We start from the raw sequence: 15041 nt of genomic DNA, 5'->3' as shown, positions 1-15041 counted from the left end.
TTGGGGCGTGTGAATTGGTTCACTAGACAGCCTACGTCCAATTGGTATCCTTCCAAATCTGTAGATAGCAGTGAGGCGTGTGAATTGGTTCTTTAAACCATCTATTCATTTATTTTCGCACCCAAAAAAATAAATTTCATTTTCTCTTTATCCGGCACCTGACTATCCCACGGGCATACAGCTTATCCTGTTTGTATTTATTGTGTACTACCCAAAGCTACTTCTCATTCTCACTTTCTATCCCTTATCTGATCAGTCACCTCGAATTTTGCCCTCTTGTTTGGCTGATACATCAGTCTTACATTTCTTTAATATCCTCGAAAATTTTCGATCCTGTAGTCTTGCCCTTACTTTACTGTGTTTTTGTGGGTGTTGTCAGTGGTGGTTAGTTTGGCCGATGCACATGCATTCAATCTTTGCTTAGTTTATCCGTGAGTCAAATCCCTCCACACGTGTAAAAAGCACCATCTCACACGCTTGAGCCTCTCCTCTTGATGACTTTATTCAGATATCCTCTATAAAATCAGCTCAAGGCACTCGTAGCATAGCATAGCCCTCTTAGATTGGAATCATGAACTAAGCAATATCAATCCCATGGTTCCTGGAACATGGTATGTTTGATTATAGTTGTCTCCTGCTTTGTTTCCCCCAGAGTTCAATTTTAAGATGTTGGTTTACCTTATATTGAGGTTTTCTTTATTATTATTATTTTTGGTACTCATAAAATATTTATCCCTTTTCGATGCAGGTCACATGAGATCTAAGACATATCTGTATCATCTTCGGATTTTGTAAATGATCTGATCATGCTTGAAGGTGAGTGGTTTCCTTGCCATGCTTGTCAAGCCAGCAGTCTTCGCGGTCTGACCTTTCTCTCGTTGTCTGTTCGACCTTGAAGTTCTTGTGGTTTTCATGGGATATAAACCCTGGTAACTCCGTTTACAGAGCATGATCTTAGCTATCCTAGGTTCCGTCTTCAAGGGTTTGATATTGTCATAGTTGACTTTGCCTTATAAGCCATGCAAACTAAAGCTTAGTTTGAACTTGGCATAGGGTTATCGATTCTGGCTCGAGCTTTTCACCTTTCTCTACCATCGGCATATAGGAATAATCAGTTAATTAGGCCTCTTAATACCTTACTGGGGCTGAGTTCATTGGAAAACAAGTTGGTTTAGATCGAACCTAGGCATACATAGGCTGGCTTTTAGATGTTTACATCTTTGAAGATCTATCCAAATTTTAGATATTAGTACATAAATCAATCAAATTTTTGTACGTGTGTCTGTCATTAGATCATATGAATACATGACTTTCAAACATTATATTAGCCTGTGTAGTTCGTCATATTAGAAATAGTGTTATAAAATTGGATTTAAATTGAGAGATTTGACAAAAGATTCGAAATCTTTTCAAAATCATCTAGGTAGTTTGGATTACTTAGCACCTATGAGTTTGTAATTCACTTCAATTCTTTACTTTCTTCCCTCATCCGAGTTTAAACAGAACAAACCTTCAAACTATGACCTTCATAGATGGTAACATCCAAATTTTCACCAAAACAAAATAAATATACATACTGAACTTTTGGGGAGAATAAACTCGACCCTTTGTAGGTTGGAAATATCAAATCCTTATAAGTAGTACAGGGGGATTATTAAGTGGATAGAGGAAGAGGAGGATTTTGATAGGTTGATAGCATGCAATATTTGAGGTGCAAGCTAGAATTTGAAGGGCATCTACCACTTATTTATTTTCTCAACTAGTTCCTTCATATAAATCATGCCGATTATGGCCGACCAACACGAAAACCCTGTTGAGCAACTTCACACAAAGCATTAGTAAATGAAATTTGCTTAAATAGGATAATCCAACAACCCACTCTGTTACTTCAAATTTCTTTGTGCCAAAGGATAGAACTAAGAGTGCCTAGAACCAGAGAGAATTATTGCTACATAAGGCCCCCACCTCCACCTGTCCACTCCCTTTCTGCCTTGGTCGAGAGTGTCTTAATTGCAAACAAATAATTAAAGAACTTCGTACTTTCTGCCCCTATCAAAGATGGACCTAAGGGGCGATTCCTTCATCAGACTTTGACGTGTGATACATACCAAAATCTGAGGTTTGAGACCTTGAACATAAACATGCGCGCACACACATACTCTCACACAGAAACACTCACACAAGAAGTCTTTTGAAGGATAATGAAGAGGCATACTAAACCTTAGTACCAAATCTAACTAATTCATGTGCAAGTGGAATTTCGGGTCATGAGATGAATGAATCTTGGAAACTTGAATCTACCAATGAGTGTTACCAAATTTACTGGGCGTTGAATCCGTAGAGAAGGTCCTAACACCATAGAAGCCTAGCACTCTCTTTTTCCTATTGTAATTGATGAATTCCTCTGTAATATTTTTCTTTTCTTGGCTCGCCTGATAGGAAAAACTAACCATGTAACCAATATTTTTGAATTGTCAGAAAAGTTAGAATAATGCAGTTGCAGACTTGAGTAGGAAATAATGAACAGCTTGAAGGCTAAATTATGGAGTACTTGAAGTCCATGGCCATTGGACATTTGTCCATTAAGGAAGTCTTTACGTACATGTTTCTTTGAGTGGCTAGGATAAATCATGGGGACAAAAGATATTCTCTTTTTTTAATTTTTTTTTTGTTTTACCAAATGGGGGCAAAAGATAGTTCACTGAATTTTAGTTGTACGTGGCAATGGTTGGTCCTTTTCTTCTAGCTGCTACATGTGCTGTTCCCAGTTGAACCAAATATTTCTTTGGGGTGGAATTTTAAGTCCCTCAATTATCGTAAGTTACAATTAGATGACAAGCAGTGTTTTCAGTATTTTTTTAGTTACAAATAATTATAGCATGCCATGAAACCTTGGAGTGAAAATTTAAGGTCGATCCGACAACGAATGTGAGGTATGGACCAGCAAGGACTGCTAACTTGCCAAGGCTTTGCATGGAAATCAACACCTTATTTTCCCAGGTTTCATGGTGAAGAAACCTGCCACAAGAAAATCAACAGGTGGAGGTACCATGTCAATCTGCTAATTGGTGACCTTTTTCTCTGTTCTTCCTCCGATCTACATAATCAAGTAAGTTTGACAAATATATCTCAAATTTAGTTCAATAATCAAAATTGAACAAAATACTTACCTCAATGTCTAAATGTAATATTTACCATGTACATAACTTGGCGTGTTCAAGGATGACAAGCACGAACTTAGCACCAATTGAGAAGTCCAGTAGGGCTGAGGTGTCTCTATTTAAAATGATATGCGATCCTATGTTGGTATTTTTTAGAATTGATACAGGAGATCTAAGCGTGCCGCTTCCAACATACAACAACTTAACATTATGATTATTACTTCCTTTTGATCTGCACAACCAAAAGCAGCAGAACCTTCCCAATATCTTATTTTACCCAAAGAAAATAGAAAAATGGAAGAAGAAATGAGTGTAGGAAGAATAGTGTTTAGAAAGAATTGTGAAAATTTTTCAAAGAATTTCACAATTTACATGCTACACAAACCCTTTCAAAAAGTAGATTGCATGTCCAAGTACAATGTACGTCGATTTTTTTTTTCATATAAATTGTAGTAAATATAGCACTTATAATACATAAATTTGTAGAATTTGTAACCTATAAAAACTTGATGACACAATATGTTTCATAGTTAAATTGTTTCATATTTATAATAACTTCTATCCAAATGATTCATAACTTTTATTTTATAATAACTCAAATATAACTCCCAGCATTATAATTCCCAAAACTCTCAAAAATAAATTACATTATAACTCATTGTAAAGATTTGGTCAAGAAAATTTGGAATTTTATTAAAATACACTAATATTCTCTTGTTTGTGTCATTGTGTGTGTATGTGTGTTTGAAGCCATTGCCAATAATTACATACAATTACAAGTAAGAAACCATTTCACAAATCACAATGAGCTTTAATTGTGTGTATATATATATATATATATATATATATATATATATATATATATGTGAAAGATAAGAAATTAAAGGGTCATTCTGTAAATTTGGGATGGAGTTTGAAAGGTCAAACTTAATTACCAACCAGCTGTGCGGCCAATTTTCAACACTTTTATCGTAAATCTGTACAGTAAAGACACTCCCGTTTGAAATTCATTTTCTTTCTGAGTTCCTAGTGGCAAGAGGAAAACTGAAACTCAGAAAACAAGATGATTATTAGATGAAGGAAGAACAATTACACAGGTTTTTATTTTTATTTTTTGATAACGAGATAAAGACGACAGAGGGAGGTTCGAAGGTCGAACCGTAAAAGTATATGACTAATGTCCTTACCAGCTTGAATTTTGGACTAGTTCCACAGGGCATGGAGAAAGTTTGATCAGGTTGAATGATTGAAGTCTAGTTTTTGAAAGATAAATGTATTTCTCAAAACATTGGATGATTTAAATTCTTAAAAGCCTAGACTACTGATATGAAAGAAAGCAGAGTTTATCAAACAAATCAAATTCATGTACTGATTTTCTTAACACGCAATCCAAGAAAGAAAAGTATTTCGTCACTTCACTTGAAAGTGCAAGATCGTATAAATATTTGCTCCTTTTGGTTGTAATGTGCGCGTGAAATTGATAGCTAGCCCCTATGAATGATATTCATTCCACTTTCCTCCATCTATTGCCTTCTTTCCCCTCGGCTTTCCTTCAGCTACTAACATTTTCTCCCGAGCACTAATAATATACTCTTGACAAGTCTGACTTCTTTTTCAATCATAAAAGGTGCCTATATTAGTGCCAATTTTTTTTTGTTAGGATTAATCCTAATAAAACTCCTCAAAAAATGTCTCTCTCTCGCATTGCCCTTTGGATGTTTAATATAAGGGAAAATCGTCCAAAACGTCCCTCACATTTTGTAAAATAACTTTTTTCGTCCCTCACTTTTAAAAGTGTAATTTTATATCCCTTACATATTCGTATCGGTTAAATTTAGTCCCTAACTAGATTTCCAATCATTTTTTGGCCGGAATCCATCATGTGCAAGGCACGTGATCATTTTTGAAGGGTAAATTTGTCAAATTATATTTTACATAATCTGATCTATAGTCCTCCACATTTTATAAAATAAAATTTTTCGTCCCTCACATTTTATAAAATGATTTTTTTTATCCCTCACATTTCACAAAATGAATTTCTCCATCCCTCACATTTCAAAAAACGCATTTTTCATTTCTCACTAATTATGTGTGAGAATACATTTTTTTTAAACACATGTATATGTCTATTTGATTTTACTTAATAATAATAGAATAAACACATGTATGTAATTGGGCCCAACTTGTGGACTATCTTCTCTTTTTGTATGATTATGACTAATATTTACCAATAGAACCTTAATTTGCATATTCTTATTGTATTTTGACCGAAAATAGCTTTATTGGCCAACTTGACAATGAATGCAAGATTTTTTACTAGCTAATACCAGATGAAATCAAATGATCACGTATAATATATGGTATTCGTATTGTTAAGTGAAATCAAATAGACACATACATATATTTATGCTATTCGTATTATTAAGCAAAATCAAATAGACATATACATGTGTTTAAACAAAATGTATTCACACACATTTTTTTTTAGGGTTTCCCTCACACACATAATTAGTGAGGGATGGAAATATTCAAATTTTGAAATGTGAGGGACGGAGAAATTCATTTTGTGAAATGTGAGGGATGAAAAAATCATTTTATAAAATATGAAGGACGAAAAATTTGTTTTATAAAATGTGGAGGACTATAGATTAGATTATGTAAAATATAATTTGACAAATTTACCCTTCAAAAATGATCACGTGCCTTGCACGTGATGGATTCCGGCCAAAAAATGATCGAAAACCTAGTTAGGGACTAAATTTGACCGATGTGAATATGTAAGAGATATAAAATTACACTTTTAAAAGTGAGGGACGAAAAAAGTCATTTTACAAATTGTGAGAGACGTTTTGGGCGATTTTCCCTTAATATAAATCAGTATATGTCTTGTGCTATTATAGTATTTCCAATCATGTACAATTGGATTGGGTAGCCCAATTTCGGGCTGAACTTGGCGTGTGAACTGCACTGGGTTTTGTGAACTGATCAAATTCCTATTCTCAAATATAAAATTTCACAAGAAAGTTTTGAACAAATAAAATGAGTCAATATAAGTCCTAGATAATTACACTTATTATAAAAAATTTTGGACTAATAAAACAGAAAGTACAATGTACTACTTAATAACTTTTTTCAACACATATTCATTTGTAACAAATATGTGAAAAACAGTAACCATAAGTTAATATATATTAAACCAAAGTTGAATTATGATAATAAAATAAAAGTTGCACAAAATTAGAATATTTAATGGTATAGGAACTAATTGGACGTAATTTAGAAAATTTTCATCAAGAGTAAATAAATAAAAATTTTGATAATTAAAAGCTAGTGGTGTAAATTGGTCATTTGACAAAACCATGTGCATTGTATAGTACCAATTCAGCTACAAACTGGGCTTCCCACTTTAACTGGACCTCCCACTGCAACTGGACCTGATTAGAAAGATTGTAACAGCTTAGGGGTTTGAATTTGTTCAATCACGTATTCAGTTTCCTTCACTAACGAGAGTTCAAACAATTGCTACTTTTGTTAATAAAGACGTTAGGTTTTTTTTCCCTATCAAAGTACTTCTGTATTAATCCTAAGGTGTAAGGGTAGAATGATCATATTGTCACCTGTGGCGTATGCATTGAATCCGAAATGACTGAGAAGGAAAGTAAGTAATATTTTCAAAACTTTAAGAGTGATGTGTGATTATGTCAGAAACCTCAAAGGAAAGACAAGGGGCAGGAACGGTTGCAGGTGCAACCGTTTCTGGCGGTTTTGGTCATTTTCAATAGCGCGTAACTTTGGTTGCACACAGCGTAACTTTGTTTGCACAACGTGTAACTTTAGTACAAAATTTTGCGGGCCCCACACACGTTGTGAAAATCGATGTACAACTAATGATTTGGACCGCATATTTTTTTTTGGGCCAAAATCTGGCTGTGAACAATTCAGGAGCGGTCATCCCCTCATCCTCAAAGGAAGGTTCTAAATTTACCCCTTAAAGGAATATCAAATTTAACTTTGTTACAAGTTTGAAATCAAAGATACTATTGCTACTTTGTGCCAGTGTTGTTCGACCCGAATCGAACCGACTGGTTCAGTCCGACCGTGAATCGGCCTTTTTTCCGAACTAGTTTGTAGTATAAAATGGCTTTGGTTAAAAACCAGTCAAAACTATCAAAAAACGACTAAACCAATGAGCCGATACAACTAGTTAACCTGGTTCTCAAACTTTTCTTTCTTCTTTTCCCCAAATATAATTTGAGTTATCTTAATTGTAACACTTTCATTTATTAATAGGAATAAGAAAACGTCACCTATTTAGTGTAAATATCAAAATCACTCGCTTTTTCTAAATGATCTCTATATCAAGATGCTTTCATTCCTATGATTTCATTAATTTAACATTAATGATTCCAACTTGCATTAATTTGTTTTAATTTAGTTTTTCAAGTAGTTTTGGAGAATGGACATATTTTAACTATGAATTTACATTTTTATATATAATTATTAGGTGTATATTTGATTGCAAGTATAATATTTTTGGAACATTTTTCATGATTGGCCAAATATAACCAAGAATTTAATTTCAATATTTTTGAAACTTATAAAATTATAAGATAATTATAACATCATACTGACGTCAGCGAATTTTTGAGAACGGTCCGACAGATCCGACCGGTTGACCTCTGACTCAATAGTTTAGCCGAATCACTATTTGGTCCGAGTATAACAACATTGCTTTGTGCTTTTTTTGTTTTGGAGAAAGGATGCCTTAAGTGGTACGGGAGGAAAAAGTGTAAGTGAGAAGTTCCAAACTTGGGACTTATTACTTACACTAAAAAAAATGAAAGAACATCTGTTTAGATATTTTATAGAAGGGATCAAGCCACCTTGCAAAAACATAAGTACCAAAAGACAGGAAATGCCTTGGAATTCACAGTAGGGATGTAATCGAGTCAAATCGAATTCGAGTATTGCCATATTTGAACTCAACTCGTCTCATAGAAAGGATACTTGAGCTTGAGCGAGTGGCATTACTGGAGGTCGAGCTTGATGCATTGCTCGTAAAACTCGAACTCGACTCGCATGGGCTCGAATCAAAGTGAGCCTTATCAAACTCGAGTTAGGAAGATTTAGAGATTTCATTTTTCTTAACAAATTTTAAGCAAAAAGACATTATCGTCCTTCAAAAAATTTCATACAATCTAAAATATTTCATAAATTTAACCAATCTTGTGGGCACAAGGGTAATTTCATAATAACAATATATTAAAAATTAAAATTTAAAAACTCGATAAGGCTCGACGGGTCTTTGGATCTTGCTACTGAATATTCAAACTGGACTTGTTTGGCCCTATCAAGCTACTTGAATTCGACTTAAATTCAGTCAACGCGAATATGAGTTAAGTTTTTGATCGAGCTGCTCGCTAGCAACTCCCGAGCAGCTCGATTCAATTACAACCCTAATTCACAGTCAGAGTCAGTAAAGAGGCTGGTCGCACAAAATGGGATGGCCGGCGTTGAATTAGGTGCATATCCATTGCTTTGGTGGCTTGCCACCTAATATGGATGGTGTGGCATAAAAAGAAAAAAAAAAGAACAAAAAAAGTGAATAATCCAAAAGGGGAATATGTATTTCATTAGTTAAGGATCAAATACGTCTAGTACTGTACTTATACAGATATGTAGCATATCGTGGCATGTCAAGTTGAATTGCATCCCTTTTATACTTCTGGTTTCTTCTATTTAATTTTTCTTTTTGAAGATGGCTATCATGACAAAATTGTAGTTGTCAACAACGATACATGCACTAGCATTCTACTCACCATTTCTCAACAACTTTTCAGACAATAGAAAGTACCTAGTTTTCCTCATTTACGATTTTATGAATAACCCATCACAATTTCTTTCTCTTGACTGTTTGACAACGTTTTAACTCGTCCCTGAAAAAATTAAAGTATGGTAGTGCATTGATTTGGAACAAAGTTAAATAAAGTGCCATTAGCTCGAACATCGGTATAAGCATTTCGAAAATTAACACAATTTTCACCTGCAGACAAAAAAATGAGAAATTTTGAAAAATGTCATAGTTGTAAGATAAGTAGCCATAAATTGGCTGAAACATTAGATCGCTACCTTCATTTTTATATAACTGTAAACTTATGGTAGGCTTGACCATTTCAAAACTTGGTGTTAATCAATTTTTCACGAGTTGGTAATTTCTTACTAATGATTTACTCCGAGCCATTTAATTTCGAATGTCCAGACATAATAATTTAGACTCATGAAATTTTTGATTATTGAAACCATGAACATGAGTAGAAGTATTAAAAAGGTTGTCTTTGTTTGAACCATAAAGTTAAACCACGAATAATGGGTGAAAATGATTATCGAACTTTATCCTTGGGGGACTCGATTAAGAAGGAAGTTTATTACCAAATAAGAAAGAGAAGAAGAAAAGTTTCATGAGTGGAGAAGTTGTTAGGTTAGGGATCGGGATCCTCAAAATGGAAGGTCCAAGTATTTTTCATCTTCAACGCAGTTTACAGTAAAAATATCCATATTTTCCAAGTATTTTAACCAGTTAAATTGAGTTGTTATATCCTAATTCTTTTGGATGCTCACCTACTGTTTTAAAATATTTCTCCAATAGATTTCCAGTGAGCATTTGTAAGGGCACCTAATTTTTTTTTTATGTAAATGCATATATCCACATTTATTACTCTCTACATTAATTTAGGCAATTTTTTGAATTAACTTTAGTTTATTTTACAATAAATTAACAAATTTCTCTTAATAGGTGCCAACTAACAAAACTTATTCCAAATGCATGATCTCACGAAACAAAATGATTTTGTGGCAGTCAATGCTAGAATATCCCCTATTTCAATCATCCCAAACAATTTACTATAGGATATATAATATAGAGTCTGTTTAGATATACAATTATTTGAAATAATATTATAATATTTTTTGTGATGTGATGTATGTGAGATGAAAATCTATTTATAAATATAAAAAGAGTGGTTAAAAAAAATGTTTGTGATGCAAGAATTTTTTTTACGAACAAATTTTGTATCCAAACAAGCCCATACTTACTTCTGTGTATGGGTTTTGAGGTCTAGTCATTTTTATTAACAATTCTTGATAGAACACAATGATCTTGAGACGCATAATTTTTGTAAATAATTCAAATCTTGTTATACATATTATTTTCATCAAGACATAAATACAACCATGATCGAATACAATCATCTTGATATGCATATAAAATTCGAATATGGTTCAAATCCTATTACACATATTGAATGCGTTTGGATAGGAGATTATATAGAATAATTTTTTTTTTTTAAAAAAAGTACTATATCACGTTTTTGTGATCTGCTATATATTGGATAAAAAGATAAGAAAAGTGTTACTTACACTCCATATTTCATTATTTGCACTCCCACTACTTGTTACATCATGTAATCTAATAAATGAAAACTATATAATAAAAATGATAGTGGAAGTGTAAATAATAGAAAGGGGAGTGCAAATAACATTTTTCGAAGATAGTTAAGAGGATAAAAAAAATTAAAAAATGTGTCTATGATATAATCAAATAACATTTTGCAAATAAAAAAAATCCAAATAAACCCATTAATTCCATCAAGACGTAAACAGAACCACCCTAAGAGGCTTATAAAATTTATGAATAGTACAAATCTTGTTTCATCCATTGTTTGTATGAAGATGTAACTCTATTTTTGTTGTATACATATAAGTCATCTACTAATCACTAATGATTTCAACCACGTAAAGATTTGACCTTTTCTTGTCTAGTCCCGATTGGTCACTTTCCAAATCGGTCCATTGGGTTAGATAGGGCATTGAGGCATGTGAAGCGGTCCGCCACACCACCAACTCATTCTGTTTCACCCTTTCCGGCAGTTAACAAGCCACGCGTGCAGCTAACTCTGCTTGTATTTATTGTGTACTTCCCGAAGCTACGAACATTCTCACTTTCAATCCCTTGTCTCCTCAACCGTTTTTGCACCCCCAATTTTTGTGATACATGAACTTTACACATCTTGAAAATCCTCGAAAATTCTTGATCACGTACTCTTTTCCCTAATCCAGTGTATGTTTGCGTTTTGTGAGTTGGATATTGGTGGTTAGTTTTGACGATGCACATGCATTCCGATTTTGCTTATATTACCTGTGAGTCAAAGCGCTCCATACGTGTCAACTGTCACCCATCTCACACGCTTTAGCTTCCCGATGACTTTTCTCCAGGTATCCTCTATAAAATCAGCCCAGGACGAGCGTAGGCCTCATAGATTGGAATCATGAACTGAGAAATATCAATCCTTTGATTCTTGTAACATGGTATATTCGTCTTCTGCTTTGTTTCTTCCAGAGTTCAATCTTAAAGATAACTGGTTTACCTTGTATTGAACTTTTCTTGATTTTTTACTCATAAAATATTTATCCCTTTTCGATGCAGGTAACTTGAGATGGGACAGAAATCAGAAATGTATATCGTCCTCGAATCTTGTTAAACGATCTGATTATACTGGAAGGTGAGTAGTTTCCTTGCCATGCTTGTCAAGCGAGCAGTCTTTCGCGGTTTGACCTCTCTCTCGTTGTCTGTTCGACCCGAACTTGTGGTTTTCATGGGATAAAAACCCTAGTATATCATGCATGATTTCCCTTAAAAACCATGCAACATAAAACTTGTTTTGAACTTGTAATAGGGTAATCTTTTCTTGGCTCAAGCTTTTCACCTTTTTCTACCATCAGCACACAGGAATAACCAAAAGATTAGTCTACTTAATCCTTCACGGAGCCCAAGTCGTTGAACCAACCCGTACATGTACAGACTGCCTTTTGGATGCTTAGATCTTAATTTGAAGATCGTTCCAAATTGTAGATCTCACTCATGAATCAAATTTTTGTGCATGTGTGTAATTAGATCTTCATAGTGACTTCTCAACATGGTACTTGCCTGCATAGTCCTCCATATTTGGGAGTTTTACTATGCTAGCAGAGTGCTATAGCTTCAAAGGTGAATTGCGCCGGTTTAGTAAGTAAGCTTCTGAATATGATCTTCATAGATGGTCACGCCTAGAGTAATATCCAATATTTCACCCAAACAAAGATGCTAAAGTTATAGGATGAACTATCAAATCTTCTTTAGTAGATAGGAAAACACCACATCCTTACAAGTACGTACTACGTGGAGACCTTTACGAGGATTTTGATTTATGAAGTGTGTTATAACATGGATATGATAACGTTAATACTGGGCTAGAATTTGAAGGGCAGCTACAACTTCTTTATCTTCTCAACCTAGTTTTTCTTTCATAAATCGTGCCAATTTTAACCTCCCATATAAGATAACCTTGTTGAGCAACTTTGTAGAAGACATTAGTACATGAAACTGCTTAAGTACTAATCATCCAACGACTCACTATATTGCTTCAATCTTTTTTTCTGTAAAGACATAGAAGTACCAATCTCTAGGACAAGAGAGAATTGTAGTATTTGAACATAAAGCCCCCACCTCCACCAATCCACTCTCTCTCCTTCCCCAATGGGCCAATAACATACGGGTTGCCTAGGAGGAGAATGACCTAGCTAACTGCAGATAAATAATTTAAGAACTTTGTACTTTTTGCCCCAGGCAAAGATGGAGTAAGATGCGATTTCTTGATTATATTTTGTTTGTTGACATATACTAAAACCTGAAGCCTGAGAGTTTACAAAAGGCACACAGAAGCAAAAGAAGTCTTTTGAAGTATAATGAAGAGGCTTAGCTAAACACTTTAAGCTCAGTACCAAGAGGGTACTATACAGTCACATGATTTACGGTGTAGATTAATTGGATAAAGGGCTATGGTAATATCTACTAAAGTTTATCAAGTATGACATGTACATGAAACCAGTTACAAGAAAGTGGCATTTTGATGTATGAGATAAATGATGGACTGTAACTTTGAATCTACCTAAAAGTGTTGCAAGTTTAGCCGCTTTTGAATCCCTAGAGAAGGTCCTAACGCCTTGGAAGTCTGGCACTCTCTTTTACTATTGAGTACCTCTGTAGCTTGTAGACTTTTTCTTTTGTCAGCTTGCTTGCTAGGAAAAGTAACCATGTAGCTAGCAGTAATTTTGAACCGTCAAAAAAAAAAGTTAGGTGTCGCTACCCTAATGCAGGAGCTGTTTTGAGAGTTAAATGTAGATGAATATGAACAGTTCAAAGGCTAAATTGTGGAGTAGTTGAAGTCCGTAACCATTGGACATTTGTCCTTGAACGAACTCTAGAGTACGCTTCTTTTGAGTGGCAGGGATAAATACGAGAACAAAAGATAGTTCACTGAATTTTAGTTCACTGAATTTTAGTTGTACGTGGCCATTGCTCGCCCTTTCCTTCTAGCTACTACATATGCAGCTCCCCATTGAACCTAACATTTCCTTGGGGCAGAATTTGAAAGTCCCTCAAATATTGTAACTATTCATTAAGTAATAAATAACAGTTTTTAATTTATGGACAAGTACAGCATAGCCTAAATCCTTTGAGCAAAGATTTAAGGTCGATCCGACAGCGAATGTGAGGTTATGACCTGCAAGGACTGCTTACTTGCCATGGCTTTGCATGGAAATCAACACCTTATATTTCTGAAGTTTCATGTTGAAGAAATCTGCGACGAGAGAATCAAGGGATGGAGGTAGTATATTTGCAATCAGAAATGACCTTTCACTCGCTCAACCTTTCTATTTGGTACTTTCTTTCTATTGTTTGTGCTGCGTAATTGTGTGTGAAATTATGTGGGTTTATGTGTAAAGGCATTGTGAATAATTACCTACAATATTTAGAAATAATAAGCATGTATCATGCATATATGCATATACATCTTAGTGCATCTTAACAATGAGCTTTACTTGGGCAAGACACGACTTCAATCACTAAGCAATTCGTATTATACTCTTGATGCATTAAGATGAAAGATTTAGCAGGCTATTCTCTTGTATGTCTACTGCTGGTACGTGATAAGTTTTGAGATTTTCAAAGAGCATTGTTTTGTTGGTAAATTATCTATCTCGTACAAATCAGATGAAAGTGATGGTGTTATTGTTGTATAATGTACATGTTGGGATTGTATTGAATTCTTGAAAGATGTTTTTGTCATGGATTTTCCATATATTCTTTCTTTTCCTTTTTGGGCTTCATATTTCCTTGTATAGTTTCTTGTAGCTAGTTGTTTTAAGATATTTTAATCTGGAAAAGAGAAGCTAGCCTTTTCTTCTACTGATAATAAATCTAGATTTTTTTCATCTTAGCCTATACATGCTCAAGTAAGTACCAAGATTGCAAGGTCATATATCCCAACAAACGTTTGAGTAAAATACAAAAGAAAACGTAAAATCTTAGTATCCATTCAGAATTTGGTTTGGTTACTACTTTATTCAACGTAGTAATTCAACTCGTGGCAATTCTCTGGCAGTCCTATTAATTGAAAAAGGGCTTTTAAAAAAAAAGAAAAATAAAGGGAAATTCACTGTTGGTTTAAAGGGGAAATTTTAGAAATATACCCTTCTTTGTCTTTATTTATTTGTATTTGGCAAGCAAGCATTCTGGGGTGGTTTCTTACGTTCAAGTTAGTCTATTTTAGGTCTTGCAATTACCTTTTTCATGTAATTGATTGCAAATTCTTCTTATTTACCAACTTTATATATTGCTTGCACATATAGAACTTTGGAGACCTTACCAATTAAAGTTGAACATGGATTATACGTACATTTTCTTTAAGGGGTTTAATTTTATTGCCTCAATGGTAAATTATAATATATCATCATGTATATATAATCAAGAACAGAGAAAGAGAGACAGCACTAAGTACCAAA

At 34.0% G+C, this 15041-nt stretch overlaps 1 long non-coding RNA gene across 3 annotated transcripts; it reads left to right on the top strand.

Annotated features, from left to right (window-relative positions):
- The first annotated feature begins 408 nt into the window (after positions 1–408).
- Positions 409–15041, top strand: LOC140021752 (uncharacterized). Of its 3 annotated transcripts, XR_011825722.1 has the most exons (4): positions 411–611; positions 749–3109; positions 11433–11525; positions 11644–15041. It is a non-coding gene; the product is annotated as an uncharacterized lncRNA (long non-coding RNA). The 3 variants fall into 3 exon arrangements; XR_011825723.1 differs by lacking the exons at positions 11433–11525; positions 11644–15041 and adding an exon at positions 3222–3319 and having other exon boundaries at positions 412–611; XR_011825721.1 differs by lacking the exons at positions 11433–11525; positions 11644–15041 and having other exon boundaries at positions 409–611; positions 749–3319.

This window comes from Coffea arabica, chromosome 11e (genome assembly GCF_036785885.1).
Source record: "Coffea arabica cultivar ET-39 chromosome 11e, Coffea Arabica ET-39 HiFi, whole genome shotgun sequence".
NCBI lineage: Eukaryota > Viridiplantae > Streptophyta > Magnoliopsida > Gentianales > Rubiaceae > Coffea > Coffea arabica.
This window is presented reverse-complemented; position numbering and strand designations above follow the sequence as displayed.